The sequence below is a fragment of the Spermophilus citellus genome (genome assembly GCF_964194105.1).
Source record: "Spermophilus citellus genome assembly, chromosome: 1".
Lineage (NCBI taxonomy): Eukaryota > Metazoa > Chordata > Mammalia > Rodentia > Sciuridae > Spermophilus > Spermophilus citellus.
Genome location: NC_138182.1, coordinates 161,468,244 through 161,480,605, shown reverse-complemented (window position 1 = coordinate 161,480,605; position 12,362 = coordinate 161,468,244). Strand labels below are relative to the sequence as shown.

Sequence of the window (12,362 nt, the reverse complement as noted above, 5' to 3'; positions counted from 1 at the left end):
ATCACTATTCTACAGCCCAGTGACAAAGCTGCCCTCCTCTGAGCTTTCTGTAATGGGCTTCCATTGTTTCATCCTCCCCAAATGGGCAGTGATTCATCTTTCTTGGAGATGTGCCACTCTTCCTCTGACCTGGCGACTCAACTGAGAGTATCGCCTTCCCATGTTGAGTTTCCTTCACATGCATTCAAGTGTCTGATTCATACTCTCCTCAAGATCAATATTCATCATTCTTTTTCTTTTTTTTTTCTCCCCTGTATCTCATTGTAATTAGCGGTAGACAGAGATATCAAAAGAAGTAGATCATTTTTATGTTTTTAAAGTTCCCTTCTGAGTTCCAGACAAAGTCAGTTGAAAATTTACCTTTGTGTGTCTGGTGAGGATCAAGTGCTTCTTCCGGAACAGCTCCAGTCAGACCATTATCAGAACAAAAAAGGCCCAGGGGCTCCCAGTGCCTCTGGTTGCAGTGCATGAGCTCATCTTGTTGCTAGAGAGATGGATGTCATCAGCCAGGCCAAGTACTAACGAATTCATGGATCAGGACCAGTCGGTGATGGCAGAGGTATATTTAGATTGTTCCCAATTTCTGACATTGCTTCAAGGTAAATCCATTATCTGGGTAAGCGCTGCCATATAGTAATTACACTGAAAATATTATATTTGTACATGCTTTCTCCCCCTTAGCAAAATATATTTTAAATATTCTTAGAGGTGATTTTTAAAATCTTGGCACTTCTGGACTACATTTCTACCTAAATAACATCAAGCAATATTGCAAAGATGATTACTATTTCTGTCTTGTGTGGGTGGGGTCTTGCAAACAGGTGCTTCTGTGGTCTGTGCAGCCTGAGGTCCCCCTAAGAAGGCTGGGCTTTTCCTGTGGCTCAGGAGCCTTGTCTATAGTCTATAGCCACCTCAATCATTGATTTTGGCCAAAGACCCCCTCAGTGGTTGTACTAACTGTGTGACATTTGTAAGTCTCACAGCTCGTTTGAATCATTCAGGGATGTTCAGTTCAACTGGCATGGATCAGGAAGCCAGGCATTCCTGTTTGCCGTAAGTAAAGAGGGAAGAGACAGAAGCAAACAGGCTTGGTTCACCCCTCTTTGCATTTCTAGTGACATGGGCTTTTTTTTTAAGGAAATGGAATTTGTACCTTCTTTTTTATTGGATGTGAATGAGGAAATGTCCAGATCACAGAGTTTTGTGGTTCCTCCCCATAGATATATGCACGTCACAATGGGCCCCAAGAAGTGGAACAAGATAGACCCAGAGGAGGGGAGGGTCTGAGAGACCCACACTTTTGGTACCAATCCACCTTGTGGCCTGCATTCTGGGGGGACTGGTGGTGTTAGCTGTTGCTTTGCTCCTGGAAGGCCTGCCATTACCCCCTCACCTGTTTTTACATAGTCCCAGGGGCTGAAGTGAAGCTGAGACCTTTCTTCAGAGTGTCACTGAGAATTGGATTACTGCCCGTGTTTCATCCCTCCACACATGGCTGTGTGGGTGGTTTTGTTTCTTCCTCCAGAATGGAGGCTCCTTCTCAGTCCTCAACATCTGGTGCTGAGCTGGGCAATAGATATCATATTCCCAAAGATTCTTAATTTTGTTCTGATGATTCCAGAACTGGAGGATCATCAGAATTTCAAGACCTTGTGATAGGATCTGGCTTAAATCATAATTCAGTGAGCAGTTGTTTTCTATCCCAGAAAACCTTCTTCCCAGAGACAAGGCAGCTGATCAACTGGACAAAACAGCTTGGCCTTTCAGATTTCTCTCTCTCTCTCTCTCTCTCTCTCTCTCTCTCTCTCTCTCTCTCTCTCTCTCACAAGTGGCAACAAGAATTTTCTCCCAAAGGAAATCTCACCTAGAATTGAGTACATAAAACCTATTAAGGCAGAATTTCTAAGATTAGCTTGTCCCTTAACTTCTATGATAGATTTTGAGGCAATTTCTTATAACCCTAGGGTTTCAGGGTCTCTGCCTTGAGAGATGCTGGCTCTGAGTCCTTCTTGACTGGCCTGAAGCCTGAGGGATAAACAGATCACAAAGGACAGATTTGGCTTGGCGCAGGGTCTTCTGATTCCCCTCATGCTCCGAACTATGTGTCTTGTAGCTATTCTCCAGCTCCCTGGTCACAAATCTTGTTTGAAAGTCCTCAATCAAAATTTCTCATTTTGTAGATGGATAAAGGAGGGAGGCTTCGCAAATGGAAGGGAGTGGCTTCATTGACTCATTTGTAACTGTTTGTTGAGCACCTGTCACATGAGATGTTTTATGGGGTACTTTATTAGATATGACATTTAGCCTCAGAAAGCTTACAATCAGGGTACAAATAATGATTAGCAACATGATTGCTATGATGGGTGAGGTATGAAGACACTGTTGAGCACACAGCAAAGACCCTCCATTTGTTTCCAAAACCTTACAGACCCAAACTATGTAGGTGGCACTTTGTAGTTCAGCATCACTTATTGAGAATAAATGTGGATGTCTCTGCAGCATGACACTTTAGCCCTCAGGGCAAGAAGATCAAGCCACAATGTGTGTGGTAAACAGATTAATTTGGTCAATAGTTTAATTCTGGCAGAAGCTGAATGACATTATAAAGAATGCAGTGGCATTTCTCCTGGAAATGTCTGCCTTCATTTTCTTTTTGACATGAGGAAAATAAAGGCTTCCCAACTCCAGAAAGAATTAGCATGAAATATGCCCATCAATCTCCCTGCAAAGAATCATTATGCCACGGAATTGTGTTGACATGGAGGAGCAGACGATGAATGAACAGAATGGTGTGCAACCTGCTGATAGCCTTCTTTTAGAAAGCCCATATCATTCAGGGTCCAGCTTTGGTCTGGATGTCCCTGTTGGGCTGTGACCTTGGGTCAGACAGCAGTCTGAGTCCCAGGGATGTGGTGAGGCAATGTCCTCAGGCTTAGTGGGGCTGCTTCCTGTCTTCTTTGAAGGCTGTGCTCCCTTTGGTGGGGAGCTTCTCAGGATGGGCTTTGATTTCCACATGTCCCTTTCTGAGTCTTTGAGCTTGGCCTTCTTTCTCCTTTCAGTTATCACAGTGGTCTTCAAATGTGAACCCTGGGTTGGTGGTATTGGACATACAGGCTATAGGGTTCTACCTCAGATATACTGAACCAGCATCAGAAGAGAACAGGAACCTGTGTTTTTATAAGTCTTGCAGGAGATTCTGATGCCTGTTCAAGGGGAAGCCACTGTTTCATCAAATGTGCCTGCTAAGGCCTCATACCCCATGCTTTAGCATATAGAAGGGTGGGTGAGCTAAGCTTGTGTTTGAGATTGAGTGTACATGTTTAGAGAAGGCTCTGTGTAGGGAAGTCATTATATGGGACAGGGGGTAAGGGCCTAGTGAAGCTCCGGGGTTCTTTAACACCCCTTGATACCTAATGTTGATGTAGATGACAATATCTAACAGTCACTTTGTCAATCATTACAGGCTTTATCTCATTATATTTCCATAGTAACCCCTTTGAGTTAGTGGCATTTTCTGTCTCCATTTTATGATGTCTCAAAGCGAGGCTCACAGCAGTTAATTAATTTGCTCAATTTCACCCAACCAGAAAATGGCAAAGACAGAACCACAGCCCAGGTCTGTGCTTCACTAGTGTAGTTTCATCTCTGTCGTACTCTGCTCTTCTCTCAGCTCTTCTGGGGATGGTCGATTTCAGGAACACGTGAATTTCCTACACCGGATTTTTGAGCTGGCTTGGTTGAGGTGTTTCCATATCAAGTCTGCAAAGAGATTGAGCGTGAAGGGCTTTGATGCTCTTGGGGGAGAATAGTACTTAATCTTCCCTCCAAGAGTAACTTCTAGAAGCACAAACAGGAACCAAGAAAATGAAACGAGCTATTTTACACTTGAAATGCATCACAAGTGAACCACTGCCTATTAAATTGGGCTCACCTGTGCTCCCAGCCTCCTGTGATATAGGCTATTAAAATGGGGAGCTAAGCGGCAGGGGGGAAGCCGGTTAATAGCCTCCCTAGGTTGTTGCAACAGCCTGCAGGAGGGACAGGGGTCTTGTGCTGCCTACATATCTCTGCGGACTTTCTTCTTGTTAATAAACAGGCAGCAGTAACAATTTCATTTTATTTAGGAGGTTCAGAAGTCTTCATGAAGCCATGTATATGAGATTTTGTTTTATTAGGCTTAGTGGAGATCTCTTCTAAATCTCAGCTTGCTGCTTCCAGGTGGATGAGTGATAGTTTTTCAAGTTTTTCCTCTGTTTCAGAAATCTGTAGGTAGGTGAGTGCTTTGGGACTGAGGTATGAACTGGCCTTTTGATTTTATACCAGCTTCCTTTCCCAGCTAACATTCTTTAAAGATTGCTGTTTGGTTCTTTTCTCCTTGTGGACCCCAATTTTGCAGTCTGTCCTTTGAAAGCATGTCACTTATTCCAAGGAAGCATCTGCCTAAGTGTGGAGTAAGTCACATTTACCTGCTTGCCTACATGGGAAGCAATCTTCTGTCCATTATCTGTCTCACCACTGTATGAGAGCCGTCCAGCAATGGACTGCATTCTCCCCTGATTTCACTCTCCCAATTAGCTTATAGCCAAGTTCCAATAACATATTAAGCCAAGAGCTTTTCTTGTTAATTTCCCCATAGAAAAGATGTGGCAAAGCTGCAGGGAGGCTGAACTTAGCCTACAAACAGTGCTGAGCTATGCTGTTCTTCCTTTCAAATAAGCAGCTGCTCCCTTGGAGAATAACTTTGTTTAGCATCTGGAACAATGTTGGAGTGTAACAGAGTTGGAAACTTTGTGGCATTCCTCAAGTAACTCTTGTAACTTATTATCCCATAGGTGAATACTCTAAGGGAGTCTTTTTTTTTTTTTTTTTTTTTTGGTCAGATTCAACTACTGCATAAATTGTACTTTAGCACATTATGAATTAATGCCCATGAATGACCTTTCCATCACTAGTTATATCTTTGTTCAGATGTTTGCCTGGCTGTCTGACATTCTCAGCTCTGACCCCACAGCTAACAGTTCATGTTTTTGACCAGATCATTACCTTTGCTTGTACAACCTTACATATTTGGGCAACTTCTTGAAAGTTTAGTGCATTTTGATTTTGCCCATTATCTCTTAAACATGTATGACAAAATAAGAATAACGGTGCTGAAACTTGGGTCTCATGAAAATGGAGAAAATACTGGGAATCATTAAAGTTGCCCCCAATGGCCACTCATTAGTCTCAAATGGATGGACACTGGTATTAAAACAGTCAACTGGGTATTCAATTGTGAGGAAAAAAAGAAAATTAAAGGGCACAGATGAAATGCTAAAAAAATATGTTATCTAAGATAGTGTTTAAAAAGCCACATTGTTATGCTGTTTTTGACACTGGGGACCAGACAATCACCCTCCCTTAAAACATGTAAATCTGTTGTTTTGATTGTCACACTTTCTAGTTTTTTTCTCTTGTTTTTGTACTGTAGCACATTATGCACAGGGCTGCCCTAGTCTATGGGGGCTATCCTTTTAACTTGCTATTAGAATTTCTTTTCTTTCACATTGAAGTCATAGATTTCATTAGCATCATGATTAGAAAAAAGTTGACGGATCAGTTGATGGAAAGGGATACTTGTCATGCTACTCTCTCTCATCCTGGGCCTTTCTTCATCTCTGCCCCTGCTTTATATTTTCATAGCATTTGTACTTAATAAAGTACACATTTTATTTCCTGTTGATCATCAGTATGCAGTAGAGTATTAGAAAGAAAAGGAATTTTTGTCTGTTTTATTCATCATCTAGGCCAGAGTTTCTCAACTTTATTTCACTATCGCTCCCCCTAAGGAGACTTTTCAGATATTTTTCTACATAACACCTACGCCCTCCATGGAAGTTGAATACCTCAAATGTATTGTGTTTCTGTTTATATGTTGTCTATGTGTGTTATATGTGTGTGCTTTATACATAAAAGGAGTACAATATTCTTTTCACGCCTGAAAAAGTGCTTCTACCCCCTTGAAGGACAATACCCCTTTGAGAATGCATCCTCTAGATCCAGTATCAAAAAAATGCCTGGAATATAGTAGATATTCAATAAATTTGTGTTGCACTAATTTGACTTATCTAGAATGTCTATCTTCAGGAAAGCTGTTAAACCCATGCCTAAGTAATATTTTTGCACGTTCCATATGTCTGATTTTAGATTTTTTTCAATAAAGGTCAAACACATGACTTGACAGGTTTTGAAGGGAGTTGCTCTTGTGGTAGTATTAAGTCCTCCCCGTTTTGAGTTCTTGATTTTCTGGGGGAGAGAATATTTTAATTGAGGGCTTTATTTAAACCTCTAGTCAATTAGTCCTGATGATTAATATAGACAGAGAAAACCAATGCACAAGTTTACCAAATGTTCTTACTAACAGCCTCCATTAGACTCTGTCTTTACTTTAGCTGTGGTACTGAAACTGGATTTACAGAGCCCCTGACAATATTTTGCTGGGCCCCAAATATGGCCTTACCCAAACAGAACATTTCCCTGTGTACTCCAGAGTGGCAGTGGGAACCAAATAGAGGCACTTCAACAAATCTTAATGTGCCCTGGATATGCCTAAGTACTCTGCTGTGTTTTCATTTTGCTTGATACTCTACAGCCTGTCTGTCCTCTGCCCTGATATCTATCATGTGTGTTGCATGATAAAAGCCAGCAGTTTCGAGTGCATTAAATAAAACAAGAACACTCAAGGTTCATGCAATGTGCTTGATAGTAGAAGCAGAACAATTGGTGCATGTCCACTAAGATGCCAGACACTAGGATGACCCTCTCAGAATGGAATATGACCGAGGCTCTCTCATCACTTACAGATTTGGTGTCTGAAACCTGGGAGATTTTCTTTTTTTCATTCCTCAAAAACAGCTTCTACTCCCTTGCTTCCCGGAGGTGTCTTAGGAGGAATAACTGGTTGTATGTGCACCCAGAAGAGGAAGCATTCATTCATCTTTGTAGCCTTTTTTTCTCCACAGATATATTTCAGATGCTAATTTCCTTGGAAGAGAAGATTGACATTCACACTTTTATACCAACAATTAAAGAAAAATATGAATATTCATACCAAGAAAATGAATTTAATTACACTCTAAGCAAACATCGTAATGAATGGTTCTGATGGTTTGACCCTCATTCTATAATAAAGTTAAGTTCCTAAAATTGGACTCTATTGTTGTCTCTCTTATTGAGAGGAAGTGACAAGGCTTTGAAGTTTTTATTTGCTTTGTTGGAACAGATTGCTTGAAATGAGACTTAAGTATGTCATATATACCACCCTCTAGTAATTCTCAGCTTAGTGAAATGAGGGATGTCATCTTTGAGACTTTGTTACAGACCAGTGCACCTGCCAGTTTCTGATATTGGCCTGAACTTTTATAATACGAACCCTGCTTTCTTCTTAGTTTTTATATCTAATGATCATTTGCTTTGGAATGGATTGAAGTTTAGAAGATAGGATTTTTAAGGGTGCTGAAATCAGACATTGAAAACTGAAATTTCCAAGGCAACAGGGTGTTCAGAGGAAACTCAGGGTAAATCCTTTTTAAACTTTAATGCCTACCTTCATTTATATTTACACAGACATTTAGATCTTCTGATCCCAGTGTTCTCATTGTGAAGCACACCTGTCTAAGCAGACATATTTCTGCTGGCCATGTTTCTGTAACTGTTGGTGGAGTGTTAAGTGAGTAATTTTAAGGGAATCATTAGAAAAATTCCTTGAAAACATGGGTATTAGGGCAAATATATTAATGATAAAAATAGTTGAGGAAATTTTTTATTTGAAAAAGATCTGTTAGTTTTTTCCTTTTTTTTTTTTTCTCTGGAACTGATTAGACACCTCCCAGAGGTGGGGGATTCAGTATGAAGCTCTGAAACCTTGACTGACCTGCTTGCTCTTAATTCTTCATACCCACGCTTGGCGACCATTTGCTCAGTGTCTGCTGACTGCTGGTCCTTCTGCAAGGTTCTGGGGAGAGCAATGCTCAATGCAGCTTAGTCCTAGCACTCAGTGTCCTCACAGTTTTGTCCAGCATTGATAGTAGGAAGAGTGGAGACCACGGTGGTGAAGACACTAAACTTAGGTAACAGCGTGACCACTTATATTCTCTGTGACTTGATTCACCTGTAAAGTGGGATTCAAATAGTAACAACCTCACCGGTTCCTTGAAAAAGAATAAATAATGTAAATTCATGCAAAGTATAGTGCCTTCTACCTGGTATTGCTTAGAAAATCATGATCCATTCAATAGATGCACAGACAGGTTCAAAAAATATCCAGGAAAGCACTATCAGGTAGGGCAACTCAGATGAATGAATTAGTTGTATGCACCCAGAAAAAGATGGCAAAGTTATTTTCTTCTTCCACATAATTGATAAAATGGTGCTTTTGGGAGATGAGGAATTGCTAATATGAGATATGAAGGTATGATTTTTGAAGTCATTTCATTTTGTTTGGCATGGCTGTGTTTCTGCACCCTTCTGTTCCTCCTCCCCACCCACAAACATTGGTTTTTAATGCTCTGCTAAGAAACAACACACTTCATGGTCAGGAGATGTTGGTGGTCCCACTGGAGTTATCTAGGCATCCAGAAATCTCCTCAGAGAACATGCTGCTGGGTGGAATACTAGATGCCTTGCCCAGGGCTTAGACTTGAGGGCAGAAGACTCTTGATATATGCGGCTCTGTGAAAGTTCCCATCTTCATGTGACGTCTTCAGCATCCACCTCTCTTAGGAAACAAAGCAACTCTAAGTGACAGGATGGAGACCTTATAAAATTATCATGTTTCTCCAGGGGGGAAAAAAAGCCATACTAGTTTACTTTCAGTACTGGGCTGGGAGCTCATGAGGGACCAAGATCTCTGCTTCTGAAGCAGTTAGCACAGGGTCCCATTCATGATAGACATTTGTGGAATGAATGAATGAAGGGGTTCGGGGGATAGATGAATCTCTTGATCATGGTGAGTATTGGATAAAGGCACTGTGCCAGTCATTGTTTCTCTACATCTGTGTGCTTTTCTGGTAATAGGGTATACTTTCCCAAGGAATTGGACCTGAGATTTTGTTTGGCAGTATTTTGAGCTTCTATTCATTTGGAGAAGAAAAGGCATGATTCTTAATTGGTGTAATTTTACCTTCGTGAATTCAGAAACACGACTTCAGGAATGAGTTCCCCTTTTAGAAAGAAACATATTTGCAGAAATGCCAACTCTTGGCTCATTAGGCCCATCCTAGCAGGGAGATATATGGCTTTCCCTGGGGCAGACCCTGCAAGAATTGGGATGTGCTTACATTTCCCGTTACCGGTAGCCCCCAATCAGCTCTGCTTTATACAAGTAAGAGTTAATATTTAATGAAAGGACCTTTGAGACTCCCATTGCCAGAGTTCTGCTTACTTGCCACTCTGCAAATAATTTTAGATGAGTGGTTTTTATCATCTTAGCATCATTATTCCTGTTCACATAAAGACCCAGAGTCCTTGTGTAAATAGGCCACTAGGCAGATTGATAAGGCAATGATAGCACTTCCTGGGTGCAAATTTATCCACTATCATCTCTTTGGAATGATTCCAGGTGAGCTCCCAGGGAAGAAATTTTTGTATCAAACAGATTTCTTCTGATGTACCTCCTTAAAGTCCTCTCGCCCCCCCACCCCCAACCAAGGGCTTACAAAAAAGGAGTGCTTTGTTGGGAACCCTGTACTTTCTGATTGCCCCACTTCTGCCCACTGGGAGCCAACCTGGACACTGCTTTCTTCCTTGTTTATGATTGTCCATTTTTTGTTGCTTCAGTAAGATAACTGAGACTGGATAACTCCTAAAAGATAGGTTCTAAATAGGCTCTGACTGCTGGGAATTCCAAGAGCATGGCACTGCCATCTGCTTAGCAATCTGTTGAGGACCTTCTTGTTGCATCATAACATGGCAGAGGGCATCACATGGTGACATGCCTCAAGCATGCTAGCTTGGCTGTCTCCCCCTCTTCTTGTAAAGCCTTTAATGTCATCCTGGGAACCGTATTTTCAAGACATCATCTATTAACAACTACTTCCCATAAGGCTTCACCTTCAAATTTCATTAAAGTATGAATTTGGGCATTAAGTTTTAACACATGAACTTCGGGGGGCATATTTAAACCATACCAATGATCTTCCTTCATGTCTTCATATCTGCCTGCTTAATTAGGTACCTGGAGGCTGCTCCTTCCCTCTTGAGGTGTTGTTGTCTGAGATTCCCCATCTTCTCTTCCACTGTAGTGGTCTGATGAGAAGGAAACCCTTACTTGGGCAGACCTGCAACTGTCTGTTTTTGTATGCTTCAAGGACAGGGGAAGAGTCTGGCTGGATCCTACAGGACCCAGTTCTGGGAGCTTGTTACACAGAAATGGCACTGAAGGTTTTTGTAGCTGAGTCATAAAACATGTCAGTTTTCCCTGCAAAACTTGAAAAAAAATCTAGTCCCTTCAGAGGGTAGTAAATAAATGGCATTATGGTTCTTTTGTTTAATTTGTGAATTTTTGGGGAGTCCCAGTTCAAATATTTGTTACCTTGAAAAAAAGGGTTATTTGTATTCATTAGTTTGAAAAAGGTTTATTTGGCAGCAAATAATTTTATAAATTATTTATTCCAGTCAGAACAAAGCAGGAGAGCTATTTTATAGTGGCCCACTAATTGGATAACTTGCAATATCATTTTAATATGTCAGGGCTGGATTTAGAAGTTTCCTCCTGGCGCTTCATGCGGTCACCTTTGGTACCTCTATTTTACCATTTATCTGAGTCAGCTAGAAAAGAAAAGGCACTGTCCATTGCATAGAGAGATCTTAACACCACCCTGCAAGATTCTAATTTCTGCTTTGTCGCTGAGAAGTTGTGTTACTTTAAACCAATCATATCCCTCTGACAGGATTCAGTGTTTCTGGGCAGAAATAAAGACAAAAGATCAGGTTTCATCTTGAATTCTGATTAGTTAAAAATGGATCTGTGGTCATAGTGGGAAAGAATTCTGTGATTGACTAGCTGTGTTTGTCATAGGTATGGAAAAGGTGAGTGTGATATGGCTAAGCCAGATGATTTGAAGGCCCCTTTTGCATCTGATACCTAAATAGTAACATAGAAGCAGTGGGGTTTGCAAGTGAAGTAGCATAGCACAGGGGAGAGGAATAACTTGGAGGAGAAGAATGGAGTTGGAACCATACAGATTTGGAGTTGGTAAGTTACTTAGCCTCCTTAGGCTGTGATTTTTCTCATGAGTAAAAGAATACTGTAGTCTTTCATTCATAAGATTGTCATGAGGATGGAGTCAGGTACTTAGTACTTTGCATAGTCGATGATCAATAAAAATATAATCAAGCTGATATTACTAATAAAAGAAGTACAGCTTGTACTTCCTTCAGTAATGGGGGCTGACTTTGCAAAATAGTTTTTAGTTCCAAACCACAATGTGATTTTCTGACATTATGGAGGTAAAGGACAACCTCAGAACAGTTCAGAGGTAGATTGCAGACCTTTTCTGGCAAAGAAAATCATCTTTAGAATCATAGAACATTTGAGATAGAAGGGATCAGAGCCCATATTTTATAGGTAGGAAACTGAGGCTCTGGTTGGGGGAGGCTTATCCTGTGTCCCAGATGAGGTGGAAACACGGTGAGATTGGTGTCAGCCTCTAGCCCTTTCTTGGCCCCTGTCTCCCCTCTGCTAGTGCTGGCCAGCTCAAGGGCTGTGCAGGAGGGAGACCTGGCTCTGTGTAATGGTGCTCACTCACTGCTCTGCAGCCACGGGCTCTGGGGAGCAATTTAGATGGAAGTAAAGTGCTGCTTTGTAGTCACTGGAAGAGTATTTATTTATTCATTATGTTTGAGAAGAGCCTCCAGTACTGGAAAGAAATGCTTCAGTCAACTGAGTTTTGTTTTCTTTGTTGTTCCATCTCGGTTTGTGGCTTCCCCAGGGGGCCCTCCCTGACTGTCTCCGTTCCTGGTGTCAGGTCTGAGCTCTCCCCATCAGGTCTTCAGCATCCTTGCTGTGAGCCCCTCCATGCCATGCCACCACGTTCTGTACTCCTCCCCCTGACCTCAAGCCTGCAAAGCCCTGACTGATGCCCATTTTAAAGCCAGACCTCTGTTATACACATGGGGCTCCCTGTGGCCCCAGGATGCATGACCCCTGCTACCCAGCCACACCAGGCTGCAATTTGGGGGCTCCCAGGCTTTTGTCCATTTCTTCTCCTTCCCTTGGAATGCCTTTCCCCCCTACCTTTTCATTGTGATTTTCTACTTATCCTGAAAGACAGCCCCTGTGTCCCCTTTTCAAAACCTTTCCTGGTGATGATCTTAAACCAACC

At 41.6% G+C, this 12,362-nt stretch overlaps 1 protein-coding gene across 2 annotated transcripts in view; it reads left to right on the top strand.

Annotated features, from left to right (window-relative positions):
- SPOCK1 (SPARC (osteonectin), cwcv and kazal like domains proteoglycan 1) overlaps positions 1-12,362 on the top strand; it is a 504,325-nt gene that overhangs the window by 259,971 nt on the left and 231,992 nt on the right. The window lies entirely within an intron of this gene.